Genomic DNA, 9200 nt, shown 5'->3' with positions numbered 1-9200 from the left:
GTTCTTGCAAGCTAAGCTGGAATCAGTCTCTCTCATTAAGGCCACATGGCCACACTGTGTCTCTTAGTTCTTGCAAGCTAAGCTGGAGTCAGTCTCTCTCATTAAGGCCACATGGCCACACTGTGTCTCTTAGTTCTTGCAAGCTAAGCTGGAGTCAGTCTCTCTCATTAAGGCCACATGGCCACACTGTCTCTTAGTTCTTGCAAGCTAAGCTGGAGTGAGTCTCTCTCATTAAGGCCACATGGCCACACAGTGTCTCTTAGTTCTTGCAAGCTAAGCTGGAGTGAGTCTCTCTCATTAAGGCCACATGGCCACACTGTGTCTCTTAGTTCTTGCAAGCTAAGCTTGAGTCAGTCTCTCTCATTAAGGCCACATGGCCACACAGTGTCTCTTAGTTCTTGCAAGGTAAGCTGGAGTCAGTCTCTCTCATTAAGGTCACATGGGCACACTGTGTCTCTTAGTTCTTGCAAGCTAAGCTGGAGTCAGTCTCTCTCATTAAGGCCACATGGCCACACTGTCTCTTAGTTCTTGCAAGCTAAGCTGGAATCAGTCTCTCTCATTAAGGCCACATGGCCACACTGTGTCTCTTAGTTCTTGCAAGCTAAGCTGGAGTGAGTCTCTCTCATTAAGGCCACATGGCCACACAGTGTCTCTTAGTTCTTGCAAGCTAAGCTGGAGTGAGTCTCTCTCATTAAGGCCACATGGCCACACTGTGTCTCTTAGTTCTTGCAAGCTAAGCTGGAGTCAGTCTCTCTCATTAAGGCCACATGGCCACACTGTGTCTCTTAGTTCTTGCAAGTTAAGCTGGAATCAGTCTCTCTCATTAAGGCCACATGGCCACACTGTGTCTCTTAGTTCTTGCAAGCTAAGCTTGAGTCAGTCTCTCTCATTAAGGCCACATGGCCACACAGTGTCTCTTAGTTCTTGCAAGCTAAGCTGGAGTCAGTCTCTCTCATTAAGGTCACATGGTCACACTGTGTCTCTTAGTTCTTGCAAGCTAAGCTGGAGTCAGTCTCTCTCATTAAGGCCACATGGCCACACTGTGTCTCTTAGTTCTTGCAAGCTAAGCTGGAATCAGTCTCTCTCATTAAGGCCACATGGCCACACAGTGTCTCTTAGTTCTTGCAAGCTAAGCTGGAGTGAGTCTCTCTCATTAAGGCCACATGGCCACACTGTGTCTCTTAGTTCTTGCAAGCTAGGCTTGAGTCAGTCTCTCTCATTAAGGCCACATGGCCACACAGTGTCTCTTAGTTCTTGCAAGGTAAGCTGGAGTCAGTCTCTCTCATTAAGGTCACATGGGCACACTGTGTCTCTTAGTTCTTGCAAGCTAAGCTGGGGTCAGTCTCTCTCATTAAGGCCACATGGCCACACTGTCTCTTAGTTCTTGCAAGCTAAGCTGGAATCAGTCTCTCTCATTAAGGCCACATGGCCACACTGTGTCTCTTAGTTCTTGCAAGCTAAGCTGGAGTGAGTCTCTCTCATTAAGGCCACATGGCCACACAGTGTCTCTTAGTTCTTGCAAGCTAAGCTGGAGTGAGTCTCTCATTAAGGCCACATGGCCACACTGTGTCTCTTAGTTCTTGCAAGCTAAGCTTGAGTCAGTCTCTCTCATTAAGGCCACTTGGCCACACAGTGTCTCTTAGTTCTTGCAAGGTAAGCTGGAGTCAGTCTCTCTCATTAAGGTCACATGGGCACACTGTGTCTCTTAGTTCTTGCAAGCTAAGCTGGAGTCAGTCTCTCTCATTAAGGCCACATGGCCACACTGTGTCTCTTAGTTCTTGCAAGTTAAGCTGGAATCAGTCTCTCTCATTAAGGCCACATGGCCACACTGTGTCTCTTAGTTCTTGCAAGCTAAGCTGGAGTCAGTCTCTCTCATTAAGGCCACATGGCCACACTGTGTCTCTTAGTTCTTGCAAGCTAAGCTGGAATCAGTCTCTCTCATTAAGGCCACATGGCCACACAGTGTCTCTTAGTTCTTGCAAGCTAAGCTGGAGTGAGTCTCTCTCATTAAGGCCACATGGCCACACTGTGTCTCTTAGTTCTTGCAAGCTAAGCTTGAGTCAGTCTCTCTCATTAAGGCCACATGGCCACACAGTGTCTCTTAGTTCTTGCAAGGTAAGCTGGAGTCAGTCTCTCTCATTAAGGTCACATGGGCACACTGTGTCTGTTAGTTCTTGCAATCTAAGCTGGAGTCAGTCTCTCTCATTAAGGCCACATGGCCACACTGTCTCTTAGTTCTTGCAAGCTAAGCTGGAATCAGTCTCTCTCATTAAGGCCACATGGCCACACTGTGTCTCTTAGTTCTTGCAAGCTAAGCTGGAGTGAGTCTCTCTCATTAAGGCCACATGGCCACACAGTGTCTTTTAGTTCTTGCAAGCTAAGCTGGAGTGAGTCTCTCTCATTAAGGCCACATGGCCACACTGTGTCTCTTAGTTCTTGCAAGCTAAGCTTGAGTCAGTCTCTCTCATTAAGGCCACATGGCCACACAGTGTCTCTTAGTTCTTGCAAGGTAAGCTGGAGTCAGTCTCTCTCATTAAGGTCACATGGGCACACTGTGTCTCTTAGTTCTTGCAAGCTAAGCTGGAGTCAGTCTCTCTCATTAAGGCCACATGGCCACACTGTGTCTCTTAGTTCTTGCATGCTAAGCTTGAGTCAGTCTCTCTCATTAAGGCCACATGGCCACACAGTGTCTCTTAGTTCTTGCAAGCTAAGCTGGAATCAGTCTCTCTCATTAAGGTCACATGGTCACACTGTGTCTCTTAGTTCTTGCAAGCTAAGCTGGAGTCAGTCTCATTAAGGCCACATGGCCACACTGTGTCTCTTAGTTCTTGCAAGCTAAGCTGGAATCAGTCTCTCTCATTAAGGCCACATGGCCACACTGTGTCTCTTAGTTCTTGCAAGCTAAGCTGGAGTCAGTCTCTCTCATTAAGGCCACATGGCCACACTGTGTCTCTTAGTTCTTGCAAGCTAAGCTGGAGTCAGTCTCTCTCATTAGTCCCACATGGCCACACTGTCTCTTAGTTCTTGCAAGCTAAGCTGGAGTGAGTCTCTCTCATTAAGGCCACATGGCCACACAGTGTCTCTTAGTTCTTGCAAGCTAAGCTGGAGTGAGTCTCTCTCATTAAGGCCACATGGCCACACTGTGTCTCTTAGTTCTTGCAAGCTAAGCTTGAGTCAGTCTCTCTCATTAAGGCCACATGGCCACACAGTGTCCCTTAGTTCTTGCAAGCTAAGCTGGAGTCAGTCTCTCTCATTAAGGTCACATGGGCACACTGTGTCTCTTAGTTCTTGCAAGCTAAGCTGGAGTCAGTCTCTCTCATTAAGGCCACATGGCCACACTGTCTCTTAGTTCTTGCAAGCTAAGCTGGAATCAGTCTCTCTCATTAAGGCCACATGGCCACACTGTGTCTCTTAGTTCTTGCAAGCTAAGCTGGAGTGAGTCTCTCTCATTAAGGCCACATGGCCACACAGTGTCTCTTAGTTCTTGCAAGCTAAGCTGGAGTGAGTCTCTCTCATTAAGGCCACATGGCCACACTGTGTCTCTTAGTTCTTGCAAGCTAAGCTGGAGTCAGTCTCTCTCATTAAGGCCACATGGCCACACTGTGTCTCTTAGTTCTTGCAAGTTAAGCTGGAATCAGTCTCTCTCATTAAGGCCACATGGCCACACTGTGTCTCTTAGTTCTTGCAAGCTAAGCTTGAGTCAGTCTCTCTCATTAAGGCCACATGGCCACACAGTGTCTCTTAGTTCTTGCAAGCTAAGCTGGAGTCAGTCTCTCTCATTAAGGTCACATGGTCACACTGTGTCTCTTAGTTCTTGCAAGCTAAGCTGGAGTCAGTCTCTCTCATTAAGGCCACATGGCCACACTGTGTCTCTTAGTTCTTGCAAGCTAAGCTGGAATCAGTCTCTCTCATTAAGGCCACATGGCCACACAGTGTCTCTTAGTTCTTGCAAGCTAAGCCGGAGTGAGTCTCTCTCATTAAGGCCACATGGCCAAACTGTGTCTCTTAGTTCTTGCAAGCTAGGCTTGAGTCAGTCTCTCTCATTAAGGCCACATGGCCACACAGTGTCTCTTAGTTCTTGCAAGGTAAGCTGGAGTCAGTCTCTCTCATTAAGGTCACATGGGCACACTGTGTCTCTTAGTTCTTGCAAGCTAAGCTGGAGTCAGTCTCTCTCATTAAGGCCACATGGCCACACTGTCTCTTAGTTCTTGCAAGCTAAGCTGGAATCAGTCTCTCTCATTAAGGCCACATGGCCACACTGTGTCTCTTAGTTCTTGCAAGCTAAGCTGGAGTGAGTCTCTCTCATTAAGGCCACATGGCCACACAGTGTCTCTTAGTTCTTGCAAGCTAAGCTGGAGTGAGTCTCTCATTAAGGCCACATGGCCACACTGTGTCTCTTAGTTCTTGCAAGCTAAGCTTGAGTCAGTCTCTCTCATTAAGGCCACTTGGCCACACAGTGTCTCTTAGTTCTTGCAAGGTAAGCTGGAGTCAGTCTCTCTCATTAAGGTCACATGGGCACACTGTGTCTCTTAGTTCTTGCAAGCTAAGCTGGAGTCAGTCTCTCTCATTAAGGCCACATGGCCACACTGTGTCTCTTAGTTCTTGCAAGTTAAGCTGGAATCAGTCTCTCTCATTAAGGCCACATGGCCACACTGTGTCTCTTAGTTCTTGCAAGCTAAGCTGGAGTCAGTCTCTCTCATTAAGGCCACATGGCCACACTGTGTCTCTTAGTTCTTGCAAGCTAAGCTTGAGTCAGTCTCTCTCATTAAGGCCACATGGCCACACAGTGTCTCTTAGTTCTTGCAAGGTAAGCTGGAGTCAGTCTCTCTCATTAAGGTCACATGGGCACACTGTGTCTCTTAGTTCTTGCAAGCTAAGCTGGAGTCAGTCTCTCTCATTAAGGCCACATGGCCACACTGTGTCTCTTAGTTCTTGCAAGCTAAGCTTGAGTCAGTCTCTCTCATTAAGGCCACATGGCCACACAGTGTCTCTTAGTTCTTGCAAGCTAAGCTGGAATCAGTCTCTCTCATTAAGGTCACATGGTCACACTGTGTCTCTTAGTTCTTGCAAGCTAAGCTGGAGTCAGTCTCTCTCATTAAGGCCACATGGCCACACAGTGTCTCTTAGTTCTTGCAAGCTAAGCTGGAATCAGTCTCTCTCATTAAGGTCACATGGCCACACTGTGTCTCTTAGTTCTTGCAAGCTAAGCTTGAGTCAGTCTCTCTCATTAAGGCCACATGGCCACACAGTGTCTCTTAGTTCTTGCAAGCTAAGCTGGAATCAGTCTCTCTCATTAAGGTCACATGGTCACACTGTGTCTCTTAGTTCTTGCAAGCTAAGCTGGATTCAGTCTCATTAAGGCCACATGGCCACACTGTGTCTCTTAGTTCTTGCAAGCTAAGCTGGAATCAGTCTCTCTCATTAAGGCCACATGGCCACACTGTGTCTCTTAGTTCTTGCAAGCTAAGCTGGAGTCAGTCTCTCTCATTAAGGCCACATGGCCACACTGTCTCTTAGTTCTTGCAAGCTAAGCTGGAGTGAGTCTCTCTCATTAAGGCCACATGGCCACACAGTGTCTCTTAGTTCTTGCAAGCTAAGCTGGAGTGAGTCTCTCTCATTAAGGCCACATGGCCACACTGTGTCTCTTAGTTCTTGCAAGCTAAGCTTGAGTCAGTCTCTCTCATTAAGGCCACATGGCCACACAGTGTCTCTTAGTTCTTGCAAGGTAAGCTGGAGTCAGTCTCTCTCATTAAGGTCACATGGGCACACTGTGTCTCTTAGTTCTTGCAAGCTAAGCTGGAGTCAGTCTCTCTCATTAAGGCCACATGGCCACACTGTCTCTTAGTTCTTGCAAGCTAAGCTGGAATCAATCTCTCTCATTAAGGCCACATGGCCACACTGTGTCTCTTAGTTCTTGCAAGCTAAGCTGGAGTGAGTCTCTCTCATTAAGGCCACATGGCCACACAGTGTCTCTTAGTTCTTGCAAGCTAAGCTGGAGTGAGTCTCTCTCATTAAGGCCACATGGCCACACTGTGTCTCTTAGTTCTTGCAAGCTAAGCTGGAGTCAGTCTCTCTCATTAAGGCCACATGGCCACACTGTGTCTCTTAGTTCTTGCAAGTTAAGCTGGAATCAGTCTCTCTCATTAAGGCCACATGGCCACACTGTGTCTCTTAGTTCTTGCAAGTTAAGCTGGAATCAGTCTCTCTCATTAAGGCCACATGGCCACACTGTGTCTCTTAGTTCTTGCAAGCTAAGCTGGAGTCAGTCTCTCTCATTAAGGTCACATGGTCACACTGTGTCTCTTAGTTCTTGCAAGCTAAGCTGGAATCAGTCTCTCTCATTAAGGCCACATGGCCACACAGTGTCTCTTAGTTCTTGCAAGCTAAGCTGGAGTGAGTCTCTCTCATTAAGGCCACATGGCCACACTGTGTCTCTTAGTTCTTGCAAGCTAGGCTTGAGTCAGTCTCTCTCATTAAGGCCACATGGCCACACAGTGTCTCTTAGTTCTTGCAAGGTAAGCTGGAGTCAGTCTCTCTCATTAAGGTCACATGGGCACACTGTGTCTCTTAGTTCTTGCAAGCTAAGCTGGAGTCAGTCTCTCTCATTAAGGCCACATGGCCACACTGTCTCTTAGTTCTTGCAAGCTAAGCTGGAATCAGTCTCTCTCATTAAGGCCACATGGCCACACTGTGTCTCTTAGTTCTTGCAAGCTAAGCTGGAGTGAGTCTCTCTCATTAAGGCCACATGGCCACACAGTGTCTCTTAGTTCTTGCAAGCTAAGCTGGAGTGAGTCTCTCATTAAGGCCACATGGCCACACTGTGTCTCTTAGTTCTTGCAAGCTAAGCTTGAGTCAGTCTCTCTCATTAAGGCCACATGGCCACACAGTGTCTCTTAGTTCTTGCAAGGTAAGCTGGAGTCAGTCTCTCTCATTAAGGTCACATGGGCACACTGTGTCTCTTAGTTCTTGCAAGCTAAGCTGGAGTCAGTCTCTCTCATTAAGGCCACATGGCCACACTGTGTCTCTTAGTTCTTGCAAGTTAAGCTGGAATCAGTCTCTCTCATTAAGGCCACATGGCCACACTGTGTCTCTTAGTTCTTGCAAGCTAAGCTGGAGTGAGTCTCTCTCATTAAGGCCACATGGCCACACAGTGTCTCTTAGTTCTTGCAAGCTAAGCTGGAGTGAGTCTCTCATTAAGGCCACATGGCCACACTGTGTCTCTTAGTTCTTGCAAGCTAGGCTCGAGTCAGTCTCTCTCATTAAGGCCACTTGGCCACACAGTGTCTCTTAGTTCTTGCAAGGTAAGCTGGAGTCAGTCTCTCTCATTAAGGTCACATGGGCACACTGTGTCTCTTAGTTCTTGCAAGCTAAGCTGGAGTCAGTCTCTCTCATTAAGGCCACATGGCCACACTGTCTCTTAGTTCTTGCAAGCTAAGCTGGAATCAGTCTCTCTCATTAAGGCCACATGGCCACACTGTGTCTCTTAGTTCTTGCAAGCTAAGCTGGAGTGAGTCTCTCTCATTAAGGCCACATGGCCACACAGTGTCTCTTAGTTCTTGCAAGCTAAGCTGGAGTGAGTCTCTCATTAAGGCCACATGGCCACACTGTGTCTCTTAGTTCTTGCAAGCTAAGCTTGAGTCAGTCTCTCTCATTAAGGCCACATGGCCACACAGTGTCTCTTAGTTCTTGCAAGGTAAGCTGGAGTCAGTCTCTCTCATTAAGGTCACATGGGCACACTGTGTCTCTTAGTTCTTGCAAGCTAAGCTGGAGTCAGTCTCTCTCATTAAGGCCACATGGCCACACTGTGTCTCTTAGTTCTTGCAAGTTAAGCTGGAATCAGTCTCTCTCATTAAGGCCACATGGCCACACTGTGTCTCTTAGTTCTTGCAAGCTAAGCTGGAGTGAGTCTCTCTCATTAAGGCCACATGGCCACACAGTGTCTCTTAGTTCTTGCAAGCTAAGCTGGAGTGAGTCTCTCTCATTAAGGCCACATGGCCACACTGTGTCTCTTAGTTCTTGCAAGCTAAGCTTGAGTCAGTCTCTCTCATTAAGGCCACATGGCCACACAGTGTCTCTTAGTTCTTGCAAGGTAAGCTGGAGTCAGTCTCTCTCATTAAGGTCACATGGGCACACTGTGTCTCTTAGTTCTTGCAAGCTAGGCTTGAGTCAGTCTCTCTCATTAAGGCCACATGGCCACACAGTGTCTCTTAGTTCTTGCAAGGTAAGCTGGAGTCAGTCTCTCTCATTAAGGTCACATGGGCACACTGTGTCTCTTAGTTCTTGCAAGCTAAGCTGGAGTCAGTCTCTCTCATTAAGGCCACATGGCCACACTGTCTCTTAGTTCTTGCAAGCTAAGCTGGAATCAGTCTCTCTCATTAAGGCCACATGGCCACACTGTGTCTCTTAGTTCTTGCAAGCTAAGCTGGAGTGAGTCTCTCTCATTAAGGCCACATGGCCACACAGTGTCTCTTAGTTCTTGCAAGCTAAGCTGGAGTGAGTCTCTCATTAAGGCCACATGGCCACACTGTGTCTCTTAGTTCTTGCAAGCTAAGCTTGAGTCAGTCTCTCTCATTAAGGCCACATGGCCACACAGTGTCTCTTAGTTCTTGCAAGGTAAGCTGGAGTCAGTCTCTCTCATTAAGGTCACATGGGCACACTGTGTCTCTTAGTTCTTGCAAGCTAAGCTGGAGTCAGTCTCTCTCATTAAGGCCACATGGCCACACTGTGTCTCTTAGTTCTTGCAAGTTAAGCTGGAATCAGTCTCTCTCATTAAGGCCACATGGCCACACTGTGTCTCTTAGTTCTTGCAAGCTAAGCTGGAGTGAGTCTCTCTCATTAAGGCCACATGGCCACACAGTGTCTCTTAGTTCTTGCAAGCTAAGCTGGAGTGAGTCTCTCATTAAGGCCACATGGCCACACTGTGTCTCTTAGTTCTTGCAAGCTAAGCTTGAGTCAGTCTCTCTCATTAAGGCCACTTGGCCACACAGTGTCTCTTAGTTCTTGCAAGGTAAGCTGGAGTCAGTCTCTCTCATTAAGGTCACATGGGCACACTGTGTCTCTTAGTTCTTGCAAGCTAAGCTGGAGTCAGTCTCTCTCATTAAGGCCACATGGCCACACTGTGTCTCTTAGTTCTTGCAAGTTAAGCTGGAATCAGTCTCTCTCATTAAGGCCACATGGCCACACTGTGTCTCTTAGTTCTT

Source organism: Petromyzon marinus, chromosome 17 (assembly GCF_048934315.1).
Source record: "Petromyzon marinus isolate PM22_M1 ecotype Great Lakes invasive population chromosome 17, UKy_Petmar_22M1.pri1.0, whole genome shotgun sequence".
NCBI classification, from domain to species: Eukaryota; Metazoa; Chordata; class Hyperoartia; order Petromyzontiformes; family Petromyzontidae; genus Petromyzon; species Petromyzon marinus.
Note: the sequence above shows the minus strand (reverse complement) of the source record.